The sequence below is a fragment of the Eurytemora carolleeae genome, unplaced genomic scaffold (assembly GCF_000591075.1).
Source record: "Eurytemora carolleeae unplaced genomic scaffold, Eaff_2.0 scaffold522, whole genome shotgun sequence".
NCBI lineage: Eukaryota > Metazoa > Arthropoda > Copepoda > Calanoida > Temoridae > Eurytemora > Eurytemora carolleeae.
In genome coordinates, this window is record NW_019396420.1 from 202,053 (window position 1) to 226,512 (window position 24,460).

Sequence of the window (24,460 nt, forward strand, 5' to 3'; positions counted from 1 at the left end):
CGTCCTGAAGTAGATATATTCACCCTGTAGTAGAGATATTCATCCTGTAGTAGAGATATTCATCCTGTAGTGGAGATATTCACCCTGTAGTAGAGATATTCACCCTGTAGTGGAGATATTCACCCTGTAGTAGAGATATTCACCCTGTAGTAGAGATATTCACCCTGTAGTAGAGATATTCACACTGTAGTAGAGATATTCACCCTGTAGTGGGAATATTCACCATCCGGTCTAAACTGTTCCCTCAAAAGAGTTATGATTTATTTAAGTTAAAAGATCTACTATAAAACAGAAAAGCTCGAGAAATCTTGAAAAAGTGTTGGACTAGAAAAATAATGCCACTGCTCAATGTTTTATATCAAACAAGAATATTATTTGTTTACTCTAGGACTAGATCTGATGATGATCAGAGCAGTTTCAACACAATTTATGGGCCCTCATTTCCTTCACTATGGTCTTATATTGCAAAATATTTGTGCAAAATATATAACCGGACCATTTCTGCATCAGAACCTTACTTTCCAGACAGTGTAAATAAAGTCAAATATGTTTCTAAATTATGGATTTCTTAAATCGATATTAATTGTTTCATTACTAGTAGGCTTTCCTATTTCTGTTAAAATTTTATTTTCAGATTCTTGCTTTTCAAGTCGCCATTTTTCATCGAATTAAAAAAAAGAAATTTTCGCCGATTTTTCGGCATTTGCCATTTTATGTTGCGTGCGCATGCCCCGTAAAATTCCAAAACAAAGAGAGGGGGATTGAATTTTGTAGATCCAGAAAAACAATATCTGTGGGATGCCTGCGTTGAGACTGGCAGCTGGTGGGGTCTTAAATGTAAGACATGTGGACGCAGCGCTCGGCCCCATAGCCTGTCCTAGCCGCAGCGCTCGGCTCCCTAGCCTGTCCTAGTCGCAGCGCTCGGCACAGAACGTGTCTTAGCCTAACCTAACCCTAAATAAATACTAATTTCTGGATCTACAAAATTCAATCCCCCTCTCTCTGTTTTGTAATTTTACGGGGCATGCGCGCGCAACATAGAATGGCAAATCCCCAATTTTCTTTTAAATCTTGTAGATTTTCAATAAACAAAAGAGGTTGATAATGTTTTCACCACAAAATTTTTTAATTTTATTCAGCCATAAATACTGCTTGGGTTCATGTGAGTTACCACAAAATTGTGCAATTTTTTTCAAAATTGTAAAAAAAAAATATTGGTTTATCTCCGTTTGAATATTTTCTGAAGGTTTCTATTGAAAATTTTCTCCGAAAATAAAATTGAATATTTCACAGCGGACAAATTTCCCAGATATATAAAATGAAAATTTCATAAAACATATATTTTTGACAGGTTTGAATTTATTTCCAGTGCATATATTCTTTTCTTTTTATTTCAAGTCTTACACAAGATTATTCATGTTTCATGTTGGAAATGGAATAGAATAAAAGATTGACTGGAGAATATTTTTTGAAAAAATAAAGCTACTGAACTTAAAATTCAATTAAACTTTAAGGATGTCAGCTAAACTTAAAAAGGAGAGAAACTTTTTTTAAGCTTTGATTCCCATGGCATAAACATTTCAATTTAATTTATTTCTGTACATTTAAAACGACAATTCTGAAAAATGGCAGAATTTCTTATTTCAATCGTGGTGTATTTTCCAATTGGAAAAAATCAGAATTTTTTGTTGTAATATTTTTCAATCCAGACTTGCTACAAACTATGCTGCGAGGAGTATGTAATATCCAACAACAATTTGTAACGTTCTGTTGTTTGTTCCTTTGAATAATATTGTTGGTTGAGCCAGGATTCTTAAACCTGGTGGCTACCTCCTCCTCACTATGCGAGATGGTATTGCAGAAACCAGTCCCAGGTAAAATACCCCTCCCTGTTTTTCAAACGGTGATTTAAACGTGAAAAAGCGTAATTTTATTTTTCGAAAAACGTAATTTTATTTGCAAAAACTAATTTACCATAATTTTCGTCATAAGCACGTTATCACACTACCTTTCAGAAACCTCGTAATTAGTTTAAATATCTCATAATAATTACGAAAATTACCTCCTCTTTACTATGAGACGAGGGCATAAAGGTACTGTAAGCCTTCGAGTGACCCTTCATGCAAAGACGGCAACGCTGGATTCACAACAGTACCCTTGAAGCATTTATCTGCTTAATGATTAGAAGATATTGTTCTTCAGGTTTAAAAGTTTCGATTCCCGGAAGTAAGAATTCTAAAGTCACTTTTGTAGAGAAACCTCAATTGAAAATAAACAGATTTCAAAATTATAAACATTCATTTTTAATTTATACTTCCCTTTTATAGGTACTAAAGGGTACTATTGTGAATCGGACATTGTCAGTCCTTTTAAGGATGTCACCGGTTTGGTACACCAAAGGGGCGTAATCTTTTAGGTTGATTAAAAAAATGTATGTCATTGACCTCTAGGAACAATAATATTCCATATTTTGAACAGTGCCTAGTGCCTATAAATACATTGTTTAAACTAATTGCTGCAGTAGTCCATTGATGTAATTAATAAGACTTAAGTACGATCCTTTATTGACAACTGTGTGAATATTTTTATTTGTTTTCCTTGTTTATTTTCTTATTATTCAATTTTTGTGTAGGAAAATACTTCTATTTTTCCCTCTCAAGCTAAGCTAAAATAAATTACATGTTATGAAAAGTTACTTTGATTAAATAATGTTCAGAGGGGAAACACTGCATCTCCCATGGGAGTAGTAGAAGTGGTTGTTAATAAACGATTTGTATTGTGTTATGTTGGGTAAACATGCACTTCAGGATTAATTTAGTAACTTTATAACTTACAGAGGTTAAACAGTTCTCAGGACTGTGAAACATTACGTCAATGTACACTGCGTTTCAAGTTATTTTGAAAGTACGTTTTTTTCCCCCCAACTCAACTAATTATTTTTCAATTTCTTCATTTTACAAAAGTTTTCAGGTTTTTAAATATGTATTCAAATTTGTGTGTACCTGAGTTGTACACAGTACACACAAAGTGTAAAATTGTTCTTTTATGGGGGATCAAATTATTATGCAAATGGAAACTTGGTTATTTAAATCACAGAATAATGGTAGTTAAAGGTGATCTGGAGTGAAGGGTGAAAACAAAAAACTTGAGTAACTTGCTGCCTGTACAGTGTATATATATATACATTGAAAATTTTGAAGATTTAAAACTGAGATCAATTAACAGTCCATTCTTTTTTAAAGACTTTATAAGAATGGTACAAACTTTTCATTAAGATGACTTAACGAAGAAAGCAAAAAAATTCACAAAATTGAGAATCAAGTTCAGCCTAACACCCCAGGTTACCAGTTTAAACACTGTTTTAGGTCATTATTTTGAAAATTACGTACAGGGTGGGAAAGGGAATCATTTTCTGGATGGGATCATCAGGGAAGAGATCATTGGACCAATCAAGGTTGAGGATGGTGTCAAGTTTTGGTCCAAGGTTTTTTGTGGGTTCCTGAAGAACCATTTTATGCTTTGGTAGAGAAATCTGAACTCTGTGGTTCATAAAAAGTTCTAACAAGACAATGCCCTTTGGTTGGGCAAGAGGTTTTAAAAAAAAATGGAAGAGTCTGTTAACGAGCGGCAAAAACCATTAATTTTTAGATGGTTAATGAAAGGGATTAGCTGTTTTTGAAAAAAAATGATAGTTAAAACCAAAACGAATCTGACTTTTTTTAAACGCAGATTTTTTTTTATATGTTAAACTTGTAACAATTTCAATAACTATAAGGAAAAAAAATTTGGCTTTGTGTTTAGGCCGTTAATACTGTAATAGACCATTAATGACGTATACTAATGGCTGTGCTGGTAACGATTACATTAACTGTTAACAGATTTTGCCACTTTACGTCTTTAATGCCATTGATTCTGTACTATATAATATGTTATCTTACTATATAATATGTTATTTTTACTATATAATATGTTATCTTACTATATAATATGTTATTTTTACTATATAATATGTTATCTGTACTATATAATATGTTATCTTACTATATAATATGTTATCTTTTCTCTGGAGCTGCTGTTTTATCTATACTTGAATAGATAATGATGTTCTTTAATTTTAATTTCACACAAAAGAGAACTCTACTCAGCACTACTATAACTCTTGTTAATCCCGTAGTCCAAAATTCTTGAAAAAGTTTTCTTTTCTCTGTTAAGAAAATGAATGTAATATGAATTTTGGAAAGAAAAAATGATAAAATGTATCCGTAAACTAAAAGATTTTTTTCTAACTAATATACAAATGTATTAGCATGCCACTATCATAAAACAGTTTGTTGTAGAAATACTATAAATAATTTTGTATATTTGATGTAATCTCGATACGGAGAAAATAAATATCTAGATCTTAAAAAAGATTCTGTAATAATGGTACCATTAACGGTTGTCAAAAATATTTCATTAACGCTTTTAATAAAAATGAGATCATTAACTCACGGTAATTCTTAACAAAACAAAAAATACCATATTTTGTTCTTACCCTCTAAAACAAACAGCTTGCTGAGATTTGATCTTAGTAAGAGTTGCAACTAACTGTTAACAAAACGGCTTGAAAAAGTTGGAACTTGTCCAGCCCTACCCCTGGCATGCATCTAGGGAGAACATGGGTTGACTTGATAATCAAGGATTCAGTGACCAAAAAAATAATGTATAAAAGGCAAAATGCCCTGTCCTAAAGAAGAAAATTTACCACTCTGGTAGGCAATATATAGCTTATAGAGAGAAAAAACTATTTTTTTAAATTTTCTTCCTTTCCCTTTGAACCTTTGAATGATAACTTGAAACACAGAGTGGTATGGTTGGAATTTCAAGCAACCTTTTTTACATGGATGGACATTAGACAATGAACATGTCTGATATGTACACAATACCCATTTTACCTTAAAAAGATCAATAATGTGGAAGATATTGACACTTGAAGCTTAAAAGATGTTAAATACTAAAGTTCCTAATCCGTATAAAAGCAGAAATAGAGAAATTGCAATTGAACAAAATATTTTTCAAAATTATAGATATCTCATGCCTTCCTGATCAGAAAAACCTTTTATGGATACTGTTGTACATTGGACATGTCCATATTAAATAAAAATGGGAGTCACTTGAAATCCCCTTTAACAAAAATAGATTTTATAAATAGTCCTGGTAAGAACTTTTAAAAAAGGGAATGTAACCGTAATTTTATGTTACTCTCCAATCTCCATACAAAGATATCAATAACCAATTTACATCGTTATCCTTGAGCCCTTCATCTGATACAAATAGATATTTTCATTTTTCTAAATTTAAAATTGTTTAATTCTAATAATTCCTGTGTTTTCCTGCTGCAGAAAATCGCAGGTCACTTCTTTAGAGAAAGCCCTATTAAAAATAACCAGTTTTTAAATTTATTAACATGGATATCTAATTCATACTTGATCAGACAAAGCTTTAAAGGGCACCTTTTAATCAGGCATTGCCAGTCTTGCATGAAGGCCTAATGGTCACTTGAAATTGCGCCCTCAGTCCCTTTAATACTTAATTCAGAATTTATATAGGCTCCACAAATTTGAGAATGCTTAAATATTTAGTTTAATCAAATTTAGCGTTAAGAAACGAATGGGAAAGGTGATAATGTCTTTAACAGTTAGTTTTTGTTCTGATGGAAAGTATAATTAAGTTTCTAAGCTATTAGAACTATTTACAACAATCACAGTCTAGACACCAGGGGTATATACTATTCACAAGATTTTCTTTCCCCTGGTAACAAAAAGTTTACTTTTCTTCCATTTACTATTTTCATGAGGTACTTGAGAGCACTTAGGGGTACAGGGGGTAGTTCAGAGTATACTTAGGGGTACAGGGGGTAGTTGGAAGTATACTTAGGAATACAGGGGGTAGTTGGGAGTACTTTATACAGGGGGTAGTTTGTCGAGTACTTGAAAGATACATGGTGTAGGTGGGAGAAAGGAATTCACGGTGTAGGTGGGAGAACTTAGGGATTCTTGGTGTAGTTGGGGTAGTTGGTAGTATTAAGGGGTACAGGGGTTAGTTGGGAATACTAAAGCATACATGGTGTAGGTCGTAGAACTTAGGGATACCATGGGTAGTTGGGAGTAAACTTGGGAATACAGGGGGTAGTTTGGAGGATTTTGAGATGGTTTTTACGAGAACTTAACCTTATTATTTTCTCCATTTTGGGCAATGAAATATGCGGGAATTCCTTTATTATGTCATCCGTACAAAATGTGAAACCGCAATTGATCAAGGGGAAAGAAATATTTTTTTCTGATAATCTTATTTAATACAATTGTTAAGGTAGGAAATAATGTTCAATTGCAAAGATCTTTTATGTTTACAAAGCTGTAGCTATTTTAACTTGTAAGCAGTGCTAAGGATCCAATCAATATTGATAGTGACCTGGATCCATGCTGGAAAAAAATTAAAAAATTTTCTAAGAATTACTGATATTTTGAACAGAGTAAGAATTTTCAAAATAATTTTCTTCTTTTTTTCGTTTTTTTATGCTAACACGTGATAAATCATTTAGGGATTACGAATTTAGAACAAACTCTCTTTTTGTTCAACAGTTCAGATTTGGGTTCTAAAAGCAAAAAAACTCTTTTGGTTGATATTTGAGGGAGACCAAATAAAAAAGTAAGAATACATACAGCTGCGAGACATTAAATTTTGTACCGATCTTACTGACTGTAGTTAAGTGGTTTGGGGGGTAAAATAATTGTTTTACTTTTGCATGATCTAGTTTTGTTCAATAAAAAAAAACATCTTTTGACAAGAATATTTTGAATGGTTTATTGTAAGATATTTGTGAACTGTTAAGTGTATACTGTATATGATGGGATAATATATCCTGAAGATGGTGAATATTATGGATTAAAGATGAATAATCTCCCCCATTTAAGAATATTATGCAGCATAATTTAGTAAAGGGGATGAAGTAGGGGGGTGGGGGGATATTTTCTCATTGAGTAAGAAAGAAACAAACATTGAAACACCTTACCCCTATGAAAGAAAAGATTAACTGCTTTATCATCATTAGCATAATTATGAATACGAGCATATGAGGATAAGTAATCCACTAAAATTGACCAATCACATCCTTCGTAATTCTAAGTCACCTTCCAAGTTAAGATGGCGATTCATTATAGTAGTCACAAAGTGTTTAATTCTGATAATTGCTATGTATTTTGATGCAAGTCACTTTTGTTGAGAAACCACAAGAAAATTTTCAGGTTATGGTATTATAAACATTGATATCTATTTGGCTTCGCTCAATAACAACAAAGTTTCTAGTAAAGAAATACTTTATTGACTATATTATTATTATTATTAGTAGTAGTATTAAAAGACAAACCTTCACTCAATGAGGTTGGGGTCTGCGCTCCTCTCCGACCTAACGTATCCAAGGGTAGTATTTCCACCACCCCGGTAGGAAGCTTACTGCTGGGCGGTCCACCCAGAGCAGAATCATTTCTGATTCTTTATTGAGCTATTCATGTATTTTCAGGAGCCATGCCTCTATCACAATAGCCATTCTCCTTCCTCTTTCCAGTAGGACCATTTTTGAAGTGCCATCACCTCCCAAGTAAGCTCTGAGGACAGACTGAGGTGTTCTTTGTCCATTGGTCACAGCCTTTGCCTTGTAGGCAGACATCTTTAGGCTTCTTGTAGCTGTGCAACAGCTGGACAGCAAAAAAGTATGTGAGACTCTCTCAGAGCCACTCTCTTACCATGGACAACTTCACAGTGTGGGTACCACTCGTACGCCTTGCCATAGCGGTTCTTAAACCTGTTCCCTAACAGAGTATTCCTGCCTCTGACGCAACATAATGCCCTACTAGCAGCAGAGTCGTCAACATGATCCTGAAGGGCAAACCACTTATCTGGTTATGGGACCACTCTCATTGTGGTGTGCTCCGCCTTGACCTGGAGCACATAGTCTACTGATACATTAGTCAGTGCTTTGCTTAGGGACTGGTGTGTCGGAAAGTCAGTTAGTATTCCTACTTCCTTTGGATTGCCATCCAGGCCTTGGTGTATGGGTCCGTGGGTTGTTCCAGCTGGAACTTAAGCACAGCCTGTATCAATGGATTGCTTCTCTTGCATATTAAAGTCCAGATGTAGTTTGCTCGTCGGATCATGATGTGGTCCTTCGTTGGCATCAGCCCAGCATCCATCCATGCTAAAGTGCGTGAAGTTGTACTAGGAACTTGTAAGATGAACCGGCCTACCATGTTTGTATACGCTCCAGTTCCCTCACAGTGGTCTTGGATAGCACCATGGCCTCCGTGCAGTACAGGATTCCTGGAATGGGGCAGTGTATCCACAATTTTCTTGCAATTAGGGCCCTGTCTAGTCCACTTCTTGTTAAGTTCATAATTGACATGGCCTAGCTTTTTGCCCGTTTAAGATTAGTTGCTTCGTAGTTGCCTACCATGCGTCCGTTGATCTGGATATCCACACCTAGGTACTTTGCTACCAGAACCTCCTCTATGGTTGCATCCTCTACCATCTAATTGAAAACATGTATATCTGGTGACGTGGCCTTGAACTTGAATTTCTTTGCCGCGTCTGGAATTCTGCTTAGCTTGGAATTGTCTTCCGTCACATCTATATCATACTTGATCAGACGAAGCTTTTAATGATATCTTTGTTTATCGGGCAGAGTCATCTTTGCATGAACTTATGCGCACAGAGCAGAAAACTTAAGAATGAGATATCCTTAATCCCAATGACTTAATCTGAGTAGCCAATGGACACACTTCTTCTTAAACCGTTCTTTCTTGGATATAGTAGAGAAAAATAAAAAACCATTTCTTTCAATTTAGAGAGTCCCTCCTGTTTCTGTACAAAATCTTAAATGGTCCGCAAAATTTCCAATTTATCGGCTTTATATATGCGACTCTGATTGGTTGAATTTTATACACTTTTCATAATACAAGTACAAGATTAGGTTCGTCTCTATATTAAGAAAAAGAGAGGATCAAGCATTAATCTCAGTATCCACCATTCTAAAATTTTCAGCTCAGTCCATTTGATATTACAACCCTAAAGATTAGTTATAATAATAAAACCATCTAATGATATAAAGGTAGACTTGACAAATGAAAAGATTATTTCTGCTAAGTCAATAATTAGACTGACCAGTGAGTTTTTTGTGTGTATTCTTAAGACATCGAAAATTATGTTTGTAGGTTTGGATTGATGGAGAATGATCTACGCCTGCTGGAAAAGAATGAGAAGTGTGAGGTAAAATTCTAGAATAAATTGCCTGGCATAATCATCAATAATATTATATGAACTAGACTTTTATGTTTATCAATCCCTTCTCTATTCGCAATTTTAGCATTTAAAAGTCTCCATTTTCCCCCCCCCCCCCAAAAAAAAAACATCTAATAAACATTTTATTGCTTAAAGTATACTGTACTATTGCAGGTTATAAATATATGTCAAAATATTTGTTATATTTTTACATTATTAACATTATTAATACAGTATGCATTCCTGTAGAATAGAATTATCTGTTCAAATCAGTACTTAGGATCCATTTTTCTTTTGATCCGGATCCTAGATCCGCCCAGCAAAAAAAAATTTTGAACAAAAGAAGAATTATTTTTCTTATTTTTTTTGCTTACTTTTGCAATAAAACTTGATGAACCATTAAGAAAAAAAGAAAATTTTAATAATCTCTCTTTTTTTCAACAGTTCAGATTATTTGTTTACAGTTTATGTTATTATTTTGTCCCTTGGATCCGAATCCGTGGATCCAGGAAGCCAAAATTCAGCGCTAGGAACTTATACTATATACATTATAAGGGATTAATGAAAATACATTCTCACCAAGTGATAGATTACCCGTCTGGCTTTCCATATTCTCAAATTTTAAGTTTATCTCCTTAAAGAGAAGGATTGAGTTTAATTAAATCCATTTTTTTCTATTTTCAATTTCAATATTTCTTAAATTATTAATTATTCAGGTGACCCTGGGCCCGGTACAGTTCGATAATTTTGTTCTGGATCATCCTGGTATTTTCTACATGATTAGGAACTTTAATCAATATCCACCAATCCAACTTAAATCCTTTTCTCATAATCCTTACTTAACCTGTATCAACTAATCTTTCCTTTAATCCTTATCCATTAACCTTCACTTTAATCCGCAACCACAAATCTACATTTTAATCTGTAACCATCAGTATCCACTTAAATCTTGATTAATTAATTTATACTTCTTATCCATTAATCTCTACTTTAATCCTTATCCATTAACCTTCACTTTAATCCGCAATCCTTATTCTTCAATTTAATCTGTGACCATTAATTTCTACTTAATAGTATCCAATATCTTCATTTTAATCCGTATTTATAAATCTCTACTTAAATCCTATTAACCTTTACAATTTAATCCATATTCAAATTTGTATTCCATACATGATCTTTAGTACATAATTCAAATCCATTAGTTCTCCCTTCATTCCTTATCCATAAATCTTAATCCGTATCTATCAATTTCTAATTTAATCCGTATTCATTAATTACTACTTTAATCCTTATTCATTAATCTCTACTTTAATCAGTAACCATTAGTTTCTACTTAAATCTTAATTCATTAATTTATACTTGAATCCTGTTCCATAAATTTCTACTTTAATCCTTATCCATTGATCTCTACTTTAAGCCTTACCCACTTATCTTTACTTTAATCCTTCTCCATTAATATCTACTTAAATACTTACTCATTAACATGTTCTTTGATACTTACACATTAATCTCCTATACCCTTAGTATACATGCCTTGCCCTAAGCCAACTCTTGCAAAAAAACGAGTTCTAAATTGTTATTTGGGAAAGTTGCAACATTTGGGTGGGAAAAGGATGGAAAAAGAATTTCATTTAGGGTGGAAATTACTAAAAAACCATACCCCCTTTCCCCCACATTTGGATCGAATTTGGGATTTAGTTACGGGAGGGGAAAGGAAGTACATTTTGGAGAAAACAACCGTACAACCCCCCCCCCCCCATCCTTCGTGAAGGATTAAGATTACTGCTTAATACAGGAAGGACCCCAACCTGCACCTGGCGTACATGGATACTCAACCCTAGACCACTGTACAGCTGTACATCAATATGTACACAGTGTACACCATAACCTTGCTGTACACCCAGTGTACTCTCTAGTGTACTGCTATTATGTACATTCCCATCTATATTTTTGGCTTCCATTTAATTTTCACAGTTTTCTCTGTGCCCGTTTTCACGAAAATTATGATCAAAATAGTTTTCCAATTTACTAAAAATCTGAATTACTGAAAAAAGAAATACTGTACGAATTACTGTGAAGAAAAACTGAACGAAAACTTTTTAAATTTAAACAATGTGATTGTACTAAGAAATATTATCATTACATGTATTACATTTTCATATTGGCAATAAAAACAACGTAAATTTTATATGATCTATAACGCATTTGAAAGAGACTGTAAGCGTAATTTCAAGTGACCCTCCATGCAAAGATACCAATGCCTGATTTACAACAGTATCCTTGAAACCTTAATCTGACAAAAACAAAATGTGGTTGATAACGTAGTCGAAAAATGTCTAATTTTGGTTATTTCTCCATTGTTCCTTACACACAAGAAACCAGAAATGAAAATAAACAAAAACATTCTCAATCTCATCATTCTCATTCCGTTTCTTGTTCATTCTCATTCCGTTTCTTGTTCATTCTCATTCCGTTTCTCGTTCACGATCATTCCGTTTCTTGTTCATGATCATTCCGTTTCTTGTTCATGATAATTATCCTTATATTCATTATTTCCTTCATCTCATGATCATTTTCCCAAATTCCTTTATTTCTCTCTAACACGTGACTTTTCCTTTTAAATCATGATCACATCCTTCATCTTATGATCTTTAATTTCAGGATCACATCCTTCATGTCATGATCTTTTATTTCATGATCACATCCTTATCTCATGATCAGAACTCTTTTTTTTTAAGTTATGTTTTTGTTTTTATTAATTTCCTCAGTAAATCTAACTGTTTACTTTTTACCATTTTCTGAAATTATATCAACCTTGAACCAAGTTTTATTAAACTGCATTTAATCATGAAAGAATTCTTATTGCAGTTGAACTGCATTCCCCACTGCACTAGATCTTATACACTGAGCTTATACAAAGTTGTAATCTCTGGTTGTATTTTTGTTTGTCCGGTCAGGAACTCCTGGACCGATTTGCCTCAAATTTTGATTTGGGAAGTTGAGATTCTAAAGTGCGTGGGTCGACTATTAAAGCAAAAATTTTGTTTCCCTGTAAAAATAGAAGATTTGCGGGTAAACGGCGGAAATAACTATGAGCACCCTGTAAGTGCAGTTCAGCTTCAGAGAATGTATTTCATTTCCAATCAAACTTTTTCAATCTATTTCACCTTTAGTCCTATATAGAATATATTCCACCTTTAGTCCTATATAGAATATACTCCACCTTTAGTCCTATATAGAATATACTCCACCTTTAGTCCTATATAGAATATACTCCACCTTTAGTCCTATATAGAATATACTCCACCTTTAGTCCTATATAGAATATACTCCACCTTTAGTCCTATATAGAATATACTCCACCTTTAGTCCTATATAGAATATACTCCACCTTTAGTCCTATATAGAATATACTCCACCTTTAGTCCTATATAGAATATACTCCACCTTTAGTCCTATATAGAATATACTCCACCTTTAGTCCTATCACCTTTAGTCCTATATAGAATCAGAAAGTTAGAAGGATAGAAGATGGATATATGTATAGTTAGGGCTGTTAATCGTTTTTGAAAACAATTGTTTTGAACTTTTAGAAAACTAATAATGATCGTTTTCATAAAAAGATCAGCGATCGTTTATTATACGATTGTTTTTAAAAACTTTCGTTTTTGAATTTTTTTTATGGATAAATATGTAAACGAACATTAACGAAGGGTCGACGAACTTTATAAAAACTGTCGTTTTTGAGAAAAAAAATTACATGCAACTTTATCGAATGTCGTCTTATATGAAGGTAAAAAGTTGTGTGGGAGCTAAAATTTCTTGATATTTTCTGTAAAACTGCTCAATGATAAGTACCGATGCCCTTTAGGGTGGTTTCCTCTCTTCGTTAACGATATTTAACAAAGGGACGTCGTTAACGAAATGACGAGCTTTATAAAAACGATTGTTTCGCAAACGACCGTTCTTAAAAAACGAACTTTATTGTTGTCGTTTTCATAACGAAACGATCGTTTTTCCTAAAAATTAAAACGTTAACATCCCTACAGGAAACCCATGCTAAACCAGGGGAAACCCCATCCTTAACCAAGAGGAAACCCATCCTAAACCATGGGAAACCCCATCCTTAACTAAGAGGAAACCCACCCTAAACCTGGAGGAAATCCATCCTAAACCAGGAGAAACCCATCCTAAACCAAGTGGAAACCCATCCTGAACCAGGAGGAAACCCATCCTAAACCAAGCGGAAACCCATCCTAAACCAAGTGGAAACCCATCCTAAACCAGGAGAAACCCATCCTAAACCAAGTGGAAACCCATCTTAACCAGGCGGAAACCCATCCTAAACCTGGAGGAAACCCATCCTAAACCTGGAGTAAACCCATCCTAAACCAGGAGGAAACCCATCCTAAACCAGGAGGAAACCCATCCTAAACCAGGAGGAAATCCATCCTAAACCAAGTGGAAACCCATCCTAAACCAGTAGGAAAGCCATCCTAAACCATGAGAAACCCATCATAAACCTGGCTTAACCATTCTGAACCATTAAAAACTAGGATGCAAAAACGCCATTCTTAATTTTGTAAATTGAAATTGTAACCCCATATTATACCCCCTCCCCTTCTTTCTACTAAGTTGTTTTTAAGTTCTTCACCCCCTTCCNCTCTCTTCACTATGTTTGAGGCTAAAGACCCCCCACCTCCCTTTAAAGTGGCTCTAAAACGGTCTTAAAGCCGTTCAGCTTTGTATATTCAATGCTTCTCTTCATGTTGAGACCATTATGCTAATCCAACTTTAATTGAAAATCCAGGACAGGGATAGGGAGAAGGAAGGACAGAGATAGGGAGAAGGAAGGACAAGGATATGGGGGTAGGCCAGAGAAAAGGACATGGATATAGAAAGAAGGACAGGTATAAAAGAAGAGATGGAATAAAAAGAGGAGAGAAGGACATGAATAGAGAAAGAATGACATTGATAGGGGGAGAGAAGGACAGGGATAGGGGGAGAGAAGAACAGTTTATAGAAAGACAGGAATAGGGGGGAAGAAGGACAGGGATAATGGATAGCGAAGGACATGGATAGGGCAGAGAAGGACAGGAACAGATGAACAGAGTAAATGGATGAGTGTAATGGAAATAAATGGGAATTCTGTAAAACTACTTCTTTATTTATAAAAACATACATATTAAAAATGAAAGGAATAAATTATACATTTTCTTATGATTTCATCAAAAGTTTAGCAAAATAAAATCCTGTCCAGACAAAACCTTTGCTTTCAGTCCTTTCATGATTCTCATGTTTTTGGACACGATTTGTAAATTGTATAATTCATGAGGATGTTGATCTGTTTTTTTGATTGAATAATAAATTGAGTAAACTATCATACTATGTTTATTCTATTTTATTTGTCCAGCATAGTACTATATGGTTGTAAGATAAAGAATTTTATCCTAAAAAGAAAAAAGAAAATGTTCAAAAATAAAAATTGAATTCTCACAATAAACTAGAAATTGCACATTTGGCGGTAAGCATATTTGCATAATGGATCTAGGAAGGCCTTATATTGCAACTTTGCAATTTTCTTAGATATTCAAATTTTCAACTACAACAACAGAATATTCAACAAAAAGAGGATTAAAACATTTTCAACAGATATTTCTTTTTAAAAGTAGACTGTGTGTAAGTAGACTGTGTATAAGTAGACTATGTGTAAGTAGACTGTGTGTAAAGAAGGTTTTCTAACGATGAGTTCAATTTTAGAGGGAACTTAAAAATCTTCAAACTTAACGATACCATGAATGAAATCAATCAATCGATCGATCGTCTTTGATCTTTAAAATAATTTGCGGCAATGTATTCTTAAACCTAATTTTAGAAGTGAAATACTTCTAGTTTTGATATTTCCAAAATGTGGTCTGCCTTTTTTGTGCTTACAATATTACCGGAGATAAAAAGAATTTCTTTAAGATTTTGACAGTATTGGTTTCATTTAAAATAAATTTAAATCTGAACGAAATTCTTAATTTAACCGGTAATAGTGACAGCACAGAAAAGGCAGACCACATTTTGGAAATTCCAGGACTAGGAGCAGTGTGTGTTGTTATTGTTACAAGAATTATGCAAAAAAGAGTAGATTGAATACTGAATGTCGCAAATTAATTCAAAGTTCAAAAACGACTTTTAAGTCGTCTTCCTGTTGTCATGTTTGCAAGTACGCTCTGTCCCATATCATATGAGACTACCTCAAATCTTTGACGCCAACAAAAGCAATTAATACTCGAAAAATCTAGCATTTTCTGCAAAAAAAAAATTCTATTAGCCTTCTTAAATTTTTCAAAATGATTCATTCTTCTTAAATTTTCTGATTTGTCCCCAAATCGTAATTTAGACTCATTGACACGGTCTAATTTGATGTGGGAGGGAGACCCTGTATATCAACAGAGACAAACAGTATAAATTCTGTAAAGTCGTCTCCGAAGTCTCATTATTTGTATTGTGGGTAAATTGGGTAAAAACTATCGAAAAAACTTTCGTTTTTCGTTTCGTTTTTATTTTTTTCTAAAAACGTGATCGTTTTTTAATAAAAACGATCGTATTTGAAAACGAACCCTCATTTTTGAACTTTCAAAGAACGAAAAACGATCATTTATATAAAAACGGAAAACGATCAATTTTAAAAACAATGGTTTTTTCAAAGAAAGATCTTTTTTTCAAAACGGTCGTTTTTTATTTATTACGAAAAACTATCGTTTTCTAATAGGACCATTTTTAAAAAACGATAATAAAAAACGATCGTTTAATTTTTCGTTCTTTTTCGTCGTTATCAAAACGAAACTATCCTTTTTTTAAATGAAACGGTTCATCCCTAATTGTGGGTAACCCTAAATCTCAAGTTGACAAATATAACTTTATATGTACACTTTCCTGTACCAGACCAAACCGTAAAAATAAGTATTTTTATTCATTTATTCATATATACATATTAAAAGTAGTGATCTCTGTTTGTTTGTATGTCCGATCATAACTCTTGAACCCCTCAACCGTTTTGTCTCAAATTTTGATCAATGCGAAACTCTTTAGAACCAGGGATATTTTTCAATCAGGCAAAGCTGGGTTCATTGGTGGATATCCAATTTTTCAATCAGACAAAGCTGGGTTCATTGGTGGATATCCAATTTTTCAATCAGACAAAGCTGGGTTCATTGGTGGATATCCAATTTTTCAAATTAAGCAAAGCTGGGTTCATTGGTGGATATCCAATTTTTCAATCAGACAAAGCTGGGTTCATTGGTGGATATCCAATTTTTCAATCAGGCAAAGCTGGGTTCATTGGTGGTTATCCAATTTTTCAATCAGGCAAACAGAGCTGAAAACTTTAGAATGGTGGATATCAGGATTAATGCTTAATTCAAACTTTTTCTTAATCTCCAGATTAAATATGGCTTGTTCTCCACATGAATTTAAACTCCAGAAAAGTCAACAGATCGGGATTAAGGATATCACATTCAAAAGTTTTCAGCTCTGGGTTCATTGGTGGATATCCAATTTTTCAATCAGGCAAAGATGGGTTTATTGGTGGATATCCAATTTTTCAATCAGGCAAACCTGGGTTCATTGGTGGATATCCAATTTTTCAAAAACACAAAACTTTGAAGGGATATTTGTTTCCCGAAAACAAGGTCACTGAATAGAATTTTAGCAAACATATACTCCCCTGATTTCTTGATTTGTGCACTAAATTAAAACAGTTGTTTTGCGTGACGTTTTATGCCTAAAATTATGAATTATTTAGGACTTGGAACTGTAACCCTTCGGCGGAGTAAAAATGATTAACACCTTTCACCTTTCTTAAAATGGAATAACTTGAAAAATTTCGTCGATAGTACCTTTCATTTTTAACCCCTAATTTAAAGGGACTGGTAAGCGTAATTTAAAGTGACCTTCCATGCAAAGATGATAATGCCGGATTTACAACCCTTGAAAGCTTTGTGTGATCAAGTATTAATTAAATATCAACGTTCTTTTTTTGTTTTTTAAACTGTTTCATTTGCTGTTTCTCTGAACAAAAGTAACTGGCGCATTTCTTGTTTATAAGAAGCGATGCAGAAATTCACAGGAATAAGACTCTTTTAGCCAAAAAAAAACGACGGTATCTTCCACATTTTTATCATTTTTATATGTGTTCATCTTGAACGCTAGATTTAGATGTCTGCAATCCTGTCAAATGTGAGGATATACTTTTTATCACACGGTATATCGAAAAGGAGTTAAGTTAATATTTAGATCTGCTTGAAGTTGATCCTGAGATTTCCAAATAAAAAGTTCTTACTTCAGATGATTGTTAAGATTGAATTAAAAACTCACTTATCAAAGAACTTTATAGTTTTAATAACCCCCTCTCTACATTCTTTACAAAATACAATTTTTAATGGAAGAAAATGCTAAATTTTGGCAAGGAAATTGTAACAAAAAGAAAATAGGAAGGTAAAAAAAATATCTAGAAATAAAGAAATAAAAAGGAATTGAAATATAAGTAAATTGTGAACAACAGGAAATATTTAAAAAGGCTGAAGCAAATAAGAAAAAAGTTTAAGATAATTATTATCTGAAAATGAAAGACTGAAAAGTTGAAGTTATGAGTAAGGACTACGAAAGCAAATGAGAAAAAATACAAAAGTAAAAACTGACTGAAAAGTGAGAAAAAGAAAAAACGAACAGTAAAAAATGTTCTCTTTAAAAATCTAGAAAAAGATTGGAAAGTTGAAGTTATAAGCTATTAATCACATGAGGGAGGGAAAGATACCAAACCATTTTTTCGTCCGACCGCAAATGACGTCAAAATTCACTATTATTTCGTTAATTTAGTTGTAGCTTCCAAAACCTCTAGTGCAATATAACTAAAATTTGAAGTATTCCTAGGAGTAAAATAAGAAAACAACAAAAAAAGTGTGAGGTCCTGACGAAAAAAGAAAAGACACTTTATTTTTCGAACAAAATGCATTTCATACAAAATCAACCCATACTGAATAACATGGCGTTGCCTAAATTCGAAAAAAAGTGTTATAAGGCATTAAAAATACATTTGAAAGCGCAGAAGCAACGCCAGGAAGAAAAATCTGTGGTCGGATTCGGAAGAAATAATGGTGAGTTGTGACGTCATTTGTGGTGCGGACGAAAAAATTGTGTGGTAGGCCTTCCTTAGCTCGTCACATGCGGATTTTTGAAAAAGAAATAAGGACAAAAAAATATGAAAGTTGAAAAAAAATAAAAATTGCTAATATTAAAGGTTTGAAAATGTAAAGATTGAAAGTTTAAGTTATGAGTTATGTATTGATCAGTAGGGACCAACCAGGACTATAGTTAGGAGACACATGCCTTGAAATATATCTAAACTTTGTATTCATCAATCTTTAGTTTGCACAGGGCCTGGTAGTAGGTACTCGGAGATCTGAACTTTAAAATTGAATACCTTTAATCCCGATCAATTAATCTGAATATCCATTGTAAACCCTTTAAGTTTTCTGCTTAGTCTGCTAATTTTGAAATTTTCTTTCTTTTTAGATATCCCTAACAGATTCCGACCAATCAGCGTTCTCTCGTAACAAATCCGACCAATCAGCGTTCTCTCGTAACAGATTCCGACCAATCTGCAATTTAGTTCGGATTTAAGGAGAAAATCGATGCTCTACAAGATTAATAAAAAGAGGAGATCAAGGAATGATCTCGATATCCACGATTCTAACGTTTTCAGCTGAGAGAGCAGAACTTTGTGTGGATATTTTTAGCCTTGAAAACTTGATCTCGATATCAAACATGGAAACTTTTGATCCCTCAGTTAAGTTTATCTCTACAGGGTAGGACCACAACGGGATATCAGTAAACTGACCGAAGAAATATAAAAGTTTAGTGGAGAGTAAACACAACAGTTTTGGTTTCAGGATTAACACTTTGATTATTAATCTTTAATTGTTATGATTTTTAATTGTAATAAAATTATTTCTCAACTGTTTATGATTCTTCAGTACAAGTCACAGAGCTGCAAAGAAAGCACGCAAATAAAAACCAAAACATGGAGATCTAATTCATCAGGGGCGTACGAGGGGGGGCAAAAAAGTTAGTTTTTCAAGCAAAGGAATAATTTTTAGACTCTATAAGGTTAGTAACCACCCAAAAATGTAGTCTTTTTGGTGTATTTTTATGGTGAACAAAACAAGTCCAGGTGGGAGGGGGGGAGGGGCAAAAAAAATTTTAAAAAGGTATCAATATTTTTTCAAAAAAGGTGTTGCCAAGGGAGGGGACCCATTGTGCCCCCCCCTAAGCAAAAGCCCTCGTTCGCCCCTGTAATTCATATTTTATCATGGACAAAAGTTTAAGGGTATCGATGTAAATCAGGCATGTCACTCTTTCCCTTGAAAGTCCCTAGAACCTTACATATACAACATTTGTCAATAACATTCAAGCTTTATCACTTCACAGATATGATACACTCCCAAGCAAATTTTATTTCAAACCATGAAAATTTACCCAAATAATTAATGAATAATATAAATTCTTTCCTTAAACCAATTTTCATTTAACAATATATTTTTTTTTAACAAAAAAGATTGCATTATAAAAGTTTATTGTTGAAAAATCAGTTTTTACTATTGGTAGTTTGACTTCTATTTTTTAAATGTTAAGCTATTAATGATGAAAATATCCGATATATGTCAAATTCAAGGCTCTGACTTCAGCAAACTGGTAATGTAATGTAATGGTTAAGGGACTGTTAGCTAAAATTTAAAATGTCAATTCTTGCTCTACCAAGGTATAACCCTTGCCACGGGAAACCTTAATCTTGTCATAGATGAAATATAAAGTTGTTTTTTTAACTTGAATTGTGTTTAATTATGATCATCTCTCCACAAAGAGAATAAATTAATCTCTGTGTTCTGTGTCTCTCAATTGTTTCTAAAAAAGAAATGAGCAATTAAAAATAATTATCTTTTAAACAGTAATGGATGTCTAATTTCTTACTTGATTAAATAAAAGTTTCAAAGGCACTGTTATAAACCATTGCACGGAGGGTAGCATAAATTCCGCACAAAGTTCTTTTAAATCCTTTTTAAAAAAGTTGTTTGAGCTAATGCCAGGGTATAATAAAGCTAACTAGAGGAGAGGTATAATGGTGAAACTACTCCCCCGGGACCTTTTACTGCAAAATATTAACATAAAACATGCTCTCCGCTCCCTAACTATACTTCAATTATTTTATTTTAAATTCAGAACCAGAAAACATGAAAACTAGGTCAATTTGGGACAGGGAAATCATTTAAAGGGACTGTAAAGAAAAAAAGAAAGGGTAATGAAACTTAGAAACTTCAGGAGTTGATCGAGACCTATAAGTATTCTACCTGATGCTCCTGTCTCGAGAAATTGATATAAAACTGTGTCAAAATGATACCAAAACTTATATATATAAAATTTGGTATAGTAATCTAAGTTGTAAACAGATCATATTCAGCAAATATGCAAAATTTGCCTCCAACAAAATTGGATTTTCATTCAATTTTGAAAATCCACGAAATCTTTAATGAAATCCGCGATCTTTTTTGGTTTTTGTTTCACAATGTTTTCAATTAGAGAAAATGTTCACATCAATCGTAACCGAAATGATCCATATATTTCAAAATTGTCCAAAATGTTTAAAATTAAACCATGCGTGGAAACTGGTGATTGATATTTGCGACATTGTCTAAATGGAAGTTTGTTTTTGGAACATTTTATCTTTTTTCCATCTCTTATATTCATATAAAAAGGGTTGTCTTGTATATTCTGTTAAACTTTAGTGATGAATATATAAAATATGGATTTAAGTTTTTGACACTGGTGAACTGCAAATATGCTAAGTCAGATAAATCAATGAAATTATCTTTCATCAGAGCCGGCGATTTAAAAAATTCAAGAAAATACGACTCGGGTCTAAGCCTTATTTACGGCTCGGGTTTTCGAATTTAAGTTGCATCTATTTTTAAACAGAATTTAGTACATAAAACCGGTTTAATGTTGTATTTGGCGGATTTTCATTGTAGGAATTGGTGCATTCAGGGTTTTCATGAGAATAAGTCCCAACATTGAGCCTTATTCTTCACTAAAACCAACCAAGGTCGGTTTTATTTTCATTGGGCCTAACTCCTTAAGTCGAGCCTAAGATCTCGCAGCTGTCAATCACGTGACACAAGCTGTCGTCAGAGTTGGGTCTAAGATTGGGTCTTAAAGCTGCATTTAAGGAATTAAGACTCGAGCCGAAGCTTTTAAATCGCGGGCTCTGTTGACACAAAATATTGAAAACTAGCGGAACAGCTTGGCGTTGCCCGTGAAAAAAAAATTGAAAAAAAAATGTTTGGCCGGCTGTACGAGGGAGGGGGTGTAGAGGCGCCATGATCCCCGCAAAAATTACCTCCAAGCCTCCGGATTTGCAGAATTACCTCCAGGCCCCGCAAAACTGGTCTCCCAGCCTCCGTGGTGACACCAAGCCTCCCGCTCATTAAAACGGTTCCCGCATATTCATGGCTATTTATTTATTTTTGCAAATACTGAAATTTACAAAATATAGTATAAAACTCATTGAAAAATTATCAAGACGACATTTGATAAATTTTTCCGATGTATTCGTTATTAAGGGTTTCACTGTATATTTATTCATTCATGAGCGATCAGCTTCATAGATGAACTTTAAGTTTCAAGATGGGATTGAACATACAGGGTGTCCCACGAAACATGACGAAATATGTCTTCTTCCATATATTATATTAGATATCAAAGACTTTTTTGCAGTGTATTTTGTTAGCCAAATCTTTTACTTAAATATATTTTACTTTGAAATCAATTTTACTATTAAATGACTGCCATGTTATATTTCTTATAAATGATAATTAATATCTTTTGTATCAAAGAACTATAACAAATTATGAAAGAAGATATTTAAAACTATTCACCAACTGTCATGTTTCGTAGGACACCCGGTTTATCTATCTTTACAGTTTTTAATGTTTTTACAGTTTTGGAGCCTTGATTTTAAGGACCCCCCCCCCCTTCCATCCTTATTGTGCGTTAAGTAGCCAATGGGGGGGGAGTAGGGAGGACGTCCCACCCAGGAAAATTTTTGGAAGTAACTAAAGAGAGACTTTTTTAAGATTTTGAAGTTAAAATGATGAACAAACACCATTAAAATATTCTTTGAGGGAGGATTTTGAAATTCCCCCCCACTTTTCTCCCTCCTTCTATCCTTATTGTGCAGTATGTGCAGTCTGTTGTGAACATTCTATAAGAACTCCACTGCACCAAACCCCCCTGCACCACCAGAATAATAATCATAGGAAAATAATATACACCAAAAAAAAGAACTGCAGGAAGCAGATTTTTTCGGATATCGATAAATTAATAAGCATACACCTGAAAGCAGTACATAAAATGTACATAAAATGTACAGTGTTATCCACAAATGATGAGACTTCATAGACGGAATTTGTACGGAATTTGTTTAGTCCGCTTTCTTGCATTTAGAATTCCTTGTAGGCTAAAACTGGCTTATTACTGCACTTTATAAATAGGAATTCATTAAAACACTCTATTGAATCCAGAAACCAAAATTCAAGCCTCAAATCGTCATATTTTAAAGCTTTAGAGTCTTTTTTACAGTCTCATCCTTGGTGGAAACCCTGTAGAATACAGTGATCCGAAGGTTGGAAGCTCTGCAGCAAAAATCGTGTAGATATTTGCCATATACTATGGTGGTAGGCGATTATATCAATACAATGAAGGCGACTTTATATTTCAATTTTGATTTATATCAAGCTTTTAAACAGCATGAATACACAAAAACATGGAAACAAACGAATATTCAGTTAAAAAAGCTTTTCTTTAGTTTAGTGTAAACTTGTAATTCGAAAAAAGCTGGTGAACAATAAAATCTTAAATACAAATGTCGTCTTCATTATATTGCTATTATCACCACCATTGTACTTAAAATGCCGAAGACGTTGCCACACTTAAAAGTGGACCCGGTCAAGAAAATGGATGCAACTAGTATCATGGCATATAACATGTATTTGAAGAAGAAATATTTGGAAGGAAAAAAACAGAAACTGCAAAAGAATAAGAAAGTTTGATCCGCAAAAAAGGATAAATCTGCAATGAAAAAAAAAACTATGCGGAAAAAAATATATTTGCAAAAAATGGAGAAGAAAAATCTGTAAAAAGTAGAATTTGCGAGGAAGTTGAATGTGCCTAATGTGCGCAAAAGCAGAATTCACAAAGAAGTGAAATTTGCAAAAGGTGTTCAAGGAAGTAAAAACTACAAAGATATGTGCTAAAATCAAAATTAGCAAGAAAGTAAAAACTGCAATATGGTATACAAAAAGCATAATTTGCAAGGAAGTTAAATCTGCAAAAATATGTGCAAAAACTAGAATTTGCAAGAAAGAAAACTCTGCAAAGATGTGTGCAAAAACTAGAATTTGCAAGAAAGAAAACTCTGCAAAGATGTGTGCAAAAACTAAAATTTGCAAGAAAGAAAACTCTGCAAAGATGTGTGCAAAAACTAGAATTTGCAAGAAAGAAAACTCTGCAAAGATGTGTGCAAAAATTTGCAAGAAAGAAAACTCTGCAAAGATGTGTGCAAAAACTAAAATTTGCAAGAAAGAAAACTCTGCAAAGATGTGTGCAAAATTCTGGTATGATGCGGAGAACTGCAGAGTAATATATAACCCTAGATTTCTCTTATAGAATCAAGGGGCTATATATTATAATTCATGAAGTCTGGGGTAGGGGGGAAGAAAACACCCTCCCCCCCGCATTCCAGAAACGACAATTTTAGTCTTTAAATTGTTTTTAAAAGCACTTAAAGTTTGATTTCAAGAGACCCTCCATGAAAGGATGGCAATGTCCGATTCACAACAGTACCCTTGAAACCTTTAACTGATCAATAATAAGTTTAATCGTGTTTAATTCTGATAATTCCTATACGTTTATATATTTTCATTCCGCTGAAATGCTCCCAGCGCAAGTCACTTCCGTAGTGAAATTCCAAAATGCTAAATAAAAAGTATCGAGACAAATACAAGGTGTCCCACGAAACATGACAGTTGGTGAATAGTTTAAAATGTCT

The 24,460-nt window shown here is 33.5% G+C and overlaps 1 long non-coding RNA gene across 1 annotated transcript; it reads left to right on the forward strand.

Annotated features, from left to right (window-relative positions):
* Positions 1–1,767: 1,767 nt before the first annotated feature.
* On the forward strand, positions 1,768–10,100 carry LOC111702972 (uncharacterized). The gene is made up of 3 exons (XR_002765530.1): positions 1,768–1,874; positions 9,246–9,300; positions 10,029–10,100. It is a non-coding gene; the product is annotated as an uncharacterized LOC111702972 (long non-coding RNA).
* The last annotated feature ends 14,360 nt before the right edge of the window (positions 10,101–24,460 follow it).